Genomic DNA, 10,154 nt, shown 5'->3' with positions numbered 1-10,154 from the left:
CAAAAATGCGCCCCCTGCAGCCACGGAAAGAGAAAAGGGGGGAGGCGATATTTCTGCCCCCACTGAACCCATCTTTACAAAACTTGGGTGGTATCTTAAGAATAATTGTCTAAAGCTATGCTGAAAGTTTGGGGGCTATATCCCCAAAAAAGCACCCCCTGCAGCCACATAAATGGGAAAAGGGGGGAGGGAAAAGGGGGAGAGCCCATATCTCGAGACCCCCTGACCCAATGTTTACAAAACTTGGGGGGTATCTTAAGAAGCTTCATCTGAAGCTCCACTGAAAGTTTTGTGTCTGTACCCCCAAAAATACGCCCCCTGCAGCCACAGAAAGGAGCAAATGTGCACAAGCACTCCCCACACACACACGAGGATTTCACTCTCTCTCTCTCTCTCTCTCCCTGGCTGGGCCGCACATCAGCTGATTCCTCCAGTACTCAATCCTGACTGATTGGCCAGAAGAAGACCCAGCTTGGCCACCGATTGGCCGGGGGAGGAGAATGCTGCTTACTGACGGTTATGCTGCTTACTGACGGCCGAATTTGCCGAATTTATTCGCGAACTCCTGAACTCGCTGAATTCGGCCCCCCCGGTTGCCCGCCAGTTTTGAGTTCGGTTCCTCCCGAACTAAAAACCACCGAATCAGGGGAAATTCGGCTGATTTTCAGTTCAGGCCGAATTAAATCAACAGCCCTACTTCCTTCTCCCCACACACACCAAGGTCCCAAGTAGAATCAAACCCTTGCGGAGTTATAAAATGCAGTTCCCTGCAGCTAGAAATGGTACTGTGCATCTTGACCCTTAATCTGCCTTAAATAGTACAATTTCAATTTATAGCCCCAAAGTGAAAAAAGAAGATAACTTGGTGGCTGTGCACGCATTTATTCCTGTCTGCATTTGTGTGTGATATAGTGTCAAATGAAACAATGTAACCTACAGGTAAGGGGCACCATGCAATTTATGGACTAGGTACTATATCTGTCATCATAAAACCTGTCCTTCTGGGTCCTTTACATTACCATCCTAAGCAGAATTACACCCCTCTAAGCCCATTAACTTCAATAGACTTAGAAAGCTGTAACTTTGCTTAGGATGGTATTGTTAATCCATTACAGGTAGCTACATGGGGAAAAACATTTAGGACTCTGGTATAAAACATTCCTGCTTATGTGTGTGTGTGTGCACACACATGTGCAAATAGGCATGAGTTCAAATATAATGGCATACTATCGTTTCTGACCTGAATAGGTCTTTGGTCATTTTATTAAAATATTATACAACCATTGATAAACATAACATCAATTCAGGTTGAAGCCAGCCTGTCAACTTCTGAAGTATATTAGCACTAAACACACCTGGCCTATCATTTATTATAATCTCTGCAATGTCAAAGATTCACTGAGTTGCAATCATTAGGCCTTCAGTTTTCAACTAGTATTCATCTTTGTTATCATTAGAGTCAGGCTAGAGCTCTCTTTCCTAATTTGCTTTTCCATCTTATAAATATTCTAGCTTATCAATAAACATGAATTTCTAAGATCTTAAGATATTTAGAGATTCTTAATCAAGTAGGAAGTCTACATTAGTTAATCAGAAAGTTCTTCAGATTTTCAGTTTAAATAAAATATGCCCTTGCCCTGGTTAGCTTGTGTAGTATTTTGTGCAAAAAAGGAAAATCACCTCAACTTATATAAGATGTTAATTAAATACAGTAATTAAATTTTGCATGGACTTTTTGTGTAACTTGCCCCTTTCTGCATTCAGTTTGACTCAACAGGGTGACATCAAGCTGATTTGATACTGGTCGTGTTAAAAATATTAAACTGTAATTAGAATAAAATAAGGAATAGCCATCACTATTTTATTATTAAAGAGATAATGGAGAAGATGTCTCGACAGTGTGTTGATTGCATTATAGGGTTTATGTGAACACATCCACTCTACCCTTCTTGCCTACAAGACTACAGCAAGAAGAGGTATTTTGATAATTTGTAATAGCTGGTACCACCTCCCTCTATGATACAAAATAATAACTCTCTGTCACTGATACACATCTTCTTTATGACATAAAATATGAAGGGAAATGTCATACATGAACACATGAACACATGAAGCTGCCTTATACTGAATCAGATCCTTGGTCCATCGAAGTCTGTATTGTCTACTCAGACCGGCAGCGGCTCTCCAGGGTCTCAGGCAGGGGTCTTTCATATCACCTACCTGCCTAGTCCCTTTAACTGGAGATGCCAGGGATTGAACCTGGGACCTTCTGCATGCCAAGTAGAGGCTCTACCACTGAGCCACAGCCCCTCCCCTTTAGGGCTCATTTCTATCCATGCTACCCTGCTTTACATGCCAGCATTAAGTTTAGTGTTACTGGTGAGTGAATGGGACAGAGCTTACTTAGTAGTGGCCCCAGGCTTTGGAACTCCCTGCCCATGAAGCCTATCTGGCCCACCTGCAGACTACTGGATGGCCTCCAGTTGGCTTTTGTTGGAAGCTAAATTAAGCTGTTCTTATTGGATTTCATACCTATGACTGTTTTCATCTTTCTCTTTTTTTATGCTACAGCTTTAATGCTACACTTGTCTTCAATTTATCATTTATTGCTATTTTATTATAGTGGTAGTTTTATCAGTGCTTCAGTATTTATGAGTGTGTAGGGGGGTGTTGCACTGCTTTTTTATTCCTACTATGTTTTTACATTATGATGCAGTTCACTGTTAGGGTTGCCAGCTCCAGATTGGGAAATAACTGGAGATTTTGGGGTTGGGAGTCTGAGGAGGGTGGGGTTAGGGGAGGGGAGGGACTTCAATGGGGTACAGTGCCATAAATTCCACCTTCCATTTTCTCCAGGTGAACTGATCTCTGTCGTCTGGAAATCAGGAGATCTCCAGCCACTACCTGGAGGTTGGCAACCCTATTCACTGCAATAGTTGTAAACTTTAATAATCTGCTCCAAATGTTATGTTGGCAGAAGTGCAGGGTTAAAGTGTCCAAGATAAGCAAATAAATAAACAAGTCTCTGGTAACTGCAATCAATGGAGTTTCAATGTGCTGAACTTTGGCTGTACTGCACTCTGAGATCATTGCTGCAGTCCCTTTGCTGCCAACCAATTAATTAAAAAAAGACCTCTCTTGTCATTGCTATGAATAGCATTACACTGATTAAGGGTTCCAGTCCAGTCTTCTTGCCCAGTTTAAGTTTGAGAGTGTGATGTCCTTTAAAAAGCTGCAGACTTGGCACTTGGATCAATGAAAAAGAATGTTACATGGGTTTTTGGCAAAGTAGAGAGAAGTTAGTGTGTGTGTGTGTGTGTGTCCAAAGGGTATGTACTTGATAAGGATGTACTGCAAACCATAGTTAGCAAATCATAAGTGAACCTTAACAATGTGTACTTTCTTCCCATCGTCAACCAAAAGCTACACATATACCAACACAAACCATTATCAATATAAACCACAATGTTGAGATTAGAACCACAGTCAGAAATTATGAAAACAATACAGTATGCCTCATATTAAACAGTTTATGTTGATGCACTTTTACCTCAGAACCATTAGTAATGCTAAAAAAGGGACTCAGATCGATGCTCTGATCACAACCAGGCTATATTATTGTAACATACATTCTGTGGGGCTTTTTTAAAAAAACTGTCCAGAATGGTTCCAAATGGGATGGAGAGGTTATTGTTGGGGCCTGGATCATGTCATCCCTGCACTGAAAGACCTGTACTGGCTGCCCATTGGTTTCTGGAAACCACTAAAGTTCTTACCTTCAAGAACTTCAACTCTTTGGGATTGTGGTAGCTCACAGATAATCTCCTCCTGTATCTTCCAGTTTATCAGTTATTATTCTTGTTCTTTATGCTCCTGCCAGCAGGGCTTCCTCAGTGGTGGTATCGGGCTGAAATATCCAGTCTTTTAAATTAAGGATATCTAACACTTTTAGGAGAGTGTTTTATGGACTCTCACCTGAGGGCTGTTTTATGACTAATGTGCTTTATGTAGGGCTGTCAATTCGGTTCGGTCCGAACTGAAAATCAACCGAATTTCCCCTGATTCGGTGATTTTCAGTTCGGACGGATCCGAACTCAAATCTGGCGGGCAACCGGGGGGGCCGAATTCAGCGAGTTCGGGAGTTCGCGAATAAATTTGGCCAATTCGGCCCCCCCTTCAGGGGAGCCCGCTGAAAGGCGCGGGCTGCCCTTTAAACTCATTTGTGCCTCCCGGCCGGGAGGCACAGATGACTTTAAAGGGCAGCCCGCCTCCCTTCAGCGGAGCCCGCTGAAGGGGGGCGGGCTGCCCTTTAAACTGATCTGCGCCTCCCAGCTGGGAGGCTCAGATCAGTTTAAAGGGCCCCCGCGCGCCTTCAGGGAATCCCTGAAGGCGCGCTTCGGCCGAATTTTCCCCCGAACTCCGGATCCCCCCGAATTACCGGGGATCCGAAGTGGGGGAGTTCGGACTTCGGCACGTACCGACCCCACAAGGGTCAAATTCGGCCGAATCCGAACTGTACCGAATTTTTTTTTTGACAGCCCTAGCTTTATGCCCTATGCTGAAATCATTTTATGTCGCTAAACGTTTTTTAATCCTGTCCCATGCTGTTTTACAGCCTCCTGGGTTTTGCTACAAATGTTATGGCTAATTTTTAGGAATGTTTTGGGAGTTTATGATTTTATTTGTTAAAATGTTTTTGTTCTACAAGTTCCCCCAATCAGGTCTCAGGAGAGGTAGCCTATAAATCTACTAACTATATGAAGGAATGGTAGGAGGAAATCACCACTGAAATGGTTGGAGAGAGGGGAAAGGGCCAACCTCTCTACCAATTTGCAAGTGATGGTTTGGAAAGAATCCGTTTACATCTGCACCTGTAGATATGAAGTCATCAGAAAAAAAAAACATTCACAGCAGATCATGCTGTGGATCAATTTGCACCAGCTCCATTAACTTCAAATGCGGCACAGGATGTAATTGGTCACAGGAATCTGGTCAGCCAATTACGAGGTGTCAACAGGCTGCTTTACCCAACTGCACCCTTTCACCTTCAGCATTTTTTCTGTGGCTCACCCACCCACTCTTCCTATAGGCAGTGAGGGATTAGCTGGTTGCTGTAGTACGTCCAAGCAGGAGCTTTGTTTTTTGGTGTTGTTTTTTTGTCAGATTTTTTTTTTTTTTTTGCTTGCTCTGTTCTTTCTTTGTGGTTAGGGCATTCTCAATTAAATAGGCCTGACTGTAAAACCGGTGAGGCCACAACTATTTGGCAGGAATAGGTGGGTTGCTCAGAATAGGTACAAGCACCTCGAAACATCTGTGTGAAGGGGAGTTTGTTGGGAACAGGCTATCACAGTGATGGCGAACCTTTTAGAGACCGTGTGCCCAAACTGCAATCCAAAACCCACTTATTTATTGCAAAGTGCCAACACGGCAATTTAACCTGAATACTGGCCCGAGCGCTCTGCTCCCCTCCAGCTATGCCATGCTGTGAGCTATGCTCCCCTCCAACCTAGCTCCTCTCCAACCCCACCACGGGAATCATCTTCACCACAGACTCAACAGGCTGCCGTCCATGCCGCACCCTCACGCCGCATGTGAGCCACCCGGCATGTGAGCCGCCCTGCCGCATGTGACAGGGGAGGGAGGAAGCGCTCCCATTGGGCTGCTGGGCAGAGGGGCGGGTGATGTGAGAAATACCCTCAGGCACATGGAGAGGGGGAGGGGAGCAGCCCGGCCCCAGGTCCCTCTGGCTTTCTAGTAACAAACTCAGGCAAACTCTGTGCTGGGGCAATGGTGCGCGTGCCCACAGAGAGGGCTCTGAGTGGCCCCTCTGGCACGCGTGCCATAGGTTCGCCACCACTGGGCTATCACATGCCTTGCAGCTGGGTATGCTGTGAAGGATTGCTCCTGGTGCTGAACAGCATCTTTTGAACCTGGTAGGAGCTTTGCGGCACATCAGGGAGAGTAGGGTTGCTAGCTCCGGGTTGGAAATACCTGGAGATTTTGGGGGTAGAGACTGAGGAGGGCGGTTTTTAGAGAGGGGAGGGACTTCAATGCCTTAGAGTCCAATTGCCAAAGTGGCCATTTTCTCCAGGTGATCTGATCCCCATTGGCTAAAGATCAGTTGTAATAGCAGGGAATTTCCCGCTAGTACCTGGAGGTTGGCAACCCTAGGGGAGAGGGATGAAGCTTGGTATCTCTCTGCACATATCGTTGTGCAGGTGATGATAAGCAAGGCTACCGGAAGCAGCTGCTGAGTTTGGAGGTGGGGTGGATCTGTCCAAAATGCATACCAGGTGGATAACTAGCACAGCCCACCCTCGAAATTGTCAACTTGTTGAAATAAGCACTGATGCACATCAGCCATTTAATTAATTTAAATAATTATTTCAATAAAACTAGTTGAACCTACATTCTGTTGTCTCATGTCATCATTGGGGAGGGGGATGCTGCATGTTAAAATGTCACAGTTTGTATAATGTCATGCAAGCTACCTAATATTCTTTATTTACTTATATCCTGCTTTTCTCCCTGAGGGGACAGAAAGCAGCTTACAAAAACAGCAACTACAGTATAGATCAACCTGAGGCAAGTGATATAAGACAAACAATGACAGCCAATTCTGATTCGCAAGTAACATGAAGTTGAAAACATGTATTTATACCTTTTTAGGTATATATAGGTATACCTCCACAATGTAACACATTAAGTGACCCTGGGTCAACTGGCAATAATTGCATTAATTAGAGATAAACTGCATACCCTCTAGCAATGGAATTACTATTCTAAACATGAAAGATTTAAACATGATCTGAGTGGAAATCTGTCCCAAGAATAAAGATTTTTTAAAAATAAACATTGATATTAAAGATTGGAAAAATAAGGGCTTACTTACATTACTGGAAAAATGAAATTTGATAACACACTATGAATGATGTATGTGGAAAGGAAAGTTGTTTTGCTGTAACCTGAACTGGGTTGGGAAATAGGTGGATTTCCAAAATGTATTTTTCATTGACGAGTGGAGGGGAGGAGAATATGAAACTGGCATATATAGCTATTGCCTGTCTTCCTCCAAGATAAAGAAATTATATTTGTTGAGAGTTGGCAATGCTCAGATTCACATAGAGAAGGAGAGAGTATGCCCTCAATTTCACTGCACTACACTGGTGTTCATTCAGCTGATGAAGTTCTCAACTCAAAGGGCAACATACACTTTGTTCTAAGTTCCTACCAGAATGGAAAAGCTGACAGGGGAAAACTTACACAAAGGATATTGTGCTGTGAAAGTTTGTTCAAAGCGACACTTGTCAGATCTCTTTGAAATGAAATTGAAAAGGAAAAACCAATTTTCTTTGAGGACAAAGTTCATCTCATTTGGTGTGCTGCACCTGTCTAATTTTCTTTCACGTAAGGAAATCTTGACTAGGAAAATTTGAAAACATAGTTTATACCACTGCAGGTATATATCAGGATGTTTAATTCAGCCTAGCCTAACATTTCCAGACAATAAATAGAAATAAATCTTCTTCTGTTTGAAGTTGTGATAAATATCCCGTTGGATAGAAATTATTGGACTTTTATTCTTCTCTTTTCCTGAATGTCACTTAAGGGCAACAACTTATAAAAAAACCCCATACATTTCAGGAGTGTGGGGGGGGGGAAGCTTTATATTTTCTGCAGCTGCTTTATCAGTAATGTCAACTGGAATGAAATACCGAATAAAATGCAGGGTATCAGGCTGGCTCACCAGACATAAATAGGATTCTTTTAAACAGCTATAAGAAATACATGGTATACGCATGTATTTATATGGGCTTCAAGACTACAGTTGCACTGAATATAGCACTTTGAGGAAGACTGAAAAATTGAAAAGCACCCCCTGCCCTCTCTTCTTTAGGGGTAGTTTGCTGTTCTGTCAATAGTTTGTTTGGCGCCAAAGGTTTCAAACGGCAATAAGTAGGAAAGTAGTGCCATTGGGTTCAGTTACACAAATTTATGCTTCTGTCATTGTGCTGTGGCTTAGATATCTACAATGGACCCTGAACTTGGGGTTATTCCACACATGTTATTTTGTCAGTTATGTGCCTGTACTGTGTTGTTGTTTTCTTTTCTGCACATTTTGCTCCCTCTAGTGGTCGCTTCAATATTTCCTAGCTGTTTCTCTAGTGTTTTTTTTTTACAAACACTTTTCTGCCTTTGCACAGTGCAAGTGGCATAGACACCAGTGTAGGGGTCACACCGGCTCCGATGTGGCTCCTCTCCCTTCAGGAATGGGCTACCCAAAAAGGCACGGGCATCCAAAATAGGGCCCAAAAGATGATCATGGCAATCATGTAGGTTTGTACATGAGTCCTTCTGTTATGCTGATCTCAATCCATGTAGGGCTTTAAAGGTCAACACCAGCATCTTGAATTGTGCCAGAAACAACTCATTTTAAATAATACATGACCTGCCCATAATAACCCTGGTGCATACATAATCTAAGAAAGCCAGTATGCTTAGATGTGATAATTCTACCCAACCAAACAACTAAACTGATGCAAAATCCCTTGAAATACTACTTTTTAAATTATTTATAAGTGATCCAATCATATGGAAAAAAGAAATCTTGATCCAAGGGGAAAAAAATAGATGTTTGGAGTAAATTCAGTTTCTGGAGGTGCTATTTTTTAAACAGTGGGCAGGCAAGTCACAGTGCAGTTAACATGAATACCACAAGTTTGTTCATGTGAACACAGCTGTTGGCAACAGATAATGTTTAATCATTCACCATTCAAGCCTTTTGGAGGACATTAATTCATTGGGTCACCATAAGCAGGAAGCAACTTGATGGCGTTTAACACACACACACACATTCAAGCATTAGAACTAGCTTCCCACTAGGGGAAGGAATAACCGCCCACACAAACAAAGCTTAAGTATACTGCAAACTTTGACATGAACACAGCCACCAGGCTTAGTGTCTCAGTTACACAAAAGGTGAGTTCCAGACTGGTTCTCTTTTATGTTCTCTGTCTGACAGTTTGTCATGAGATGGGTACTGTGCTAACCAGCTTTATGCCTGCATAGTAGCCACTTGATCATTGCAGCTTGAAGCTGTTATTGCTCAATTCAAGAACTAAATAATCTCATTTACTAGAGAAGAGTCAGTATGCTCCAAAGTCATGATTGTTATGGTCATTAACTTGAACAGCTTATTTAAAGCTTGGAATTGCTTCCAGTTGTCCTTCTATTTGCTTGTGCAGTTTGATGTCTCCTTTAGCAGTGTGGTCCTAAGCAGATGTCAATGGGCTTAGAAGGCTGTTACTCTGCATAGGGTTGCACTGTACATGGCCAGGAATGGCAGGTTTGCAGTGCCTGCTTTTAGATCCTGCACAGTTTGCTGTGTCTATTAATGAAGTCATTGTAAGAACTGATCAGAAGATCCACTGTCTTCATGGGCAGACACTGAAGGCATGCAGACACTAAGTAGAAAACCTCAACTCAAAAATATCTTTTTACCCATTTTACTATGTGTCCTTTTAAAAGTTGGTGGCAGCAGCAGTAGCAGATGGATGTCAGAGACCAGTGGCAGTGGCAAGGAAGTCTTCTCATGTATGAAAACAATCACAATCATGCAAACAAGACACTCTAGATTCATTCAGACACATCAGAACAGCCCTTCAAATGATCATTTCCCTGCTTGTAACTGATGAGCAGAACATGAGCTGAATCGGCAGATGTTCAAGCATAACTAGTCCTCAGATTAATGACTCATTTAGGAGCCAGGAAGGAACTCTGTTTGCTTTTCATGAGAGTTTTCTTGTTCCATTTTGACAAATTGTGGATGTCTTTTTCTTGTTGTCCAAAGGTGGCTTATGGCTCCTGAACTACTTAAACAGGATCTAAAGTCAAATGAGGATAATGATTTTCAAATGGAGTTTGGCAATAGTGAAAAGAATGCAAAACATTTGCAGGTGGACACAATCAAAATTAAACTGCATTCAATTGTTTCCAATCTACTAAAAATCTCTCTTTCTTATAAACACAATGCAACCATATTCAAAACCTGAGCTTGGTTGTTGTCCCTATTAGTAAATTCTAAACTGTTACTGTGCATGGAAAACAATGACAGCAGCAGAGGCTAATAAGTTTTCTATCACTGCACAAAATAA

The sequence above is a fragment of the Euleptes europaea genome, chromosome 6 (assembly GCF_029931775.1).
Source record: "Euleptes europaea isolate rEulEur1 chromosome 6, rEulEur1.hap1, whole genome shotgun sequence".
Lineage (NCBI taxonomy): Eukaryota > Metazoa > Chordata > Lepidosauria > Squamata > Sphaerodactylidae > Euleptes > Euleptes europaea.
The sequence above is the reverse complement of the archived record's forward strand: the minus strand, read 5'-3'. Positions refer to the sequence as shown.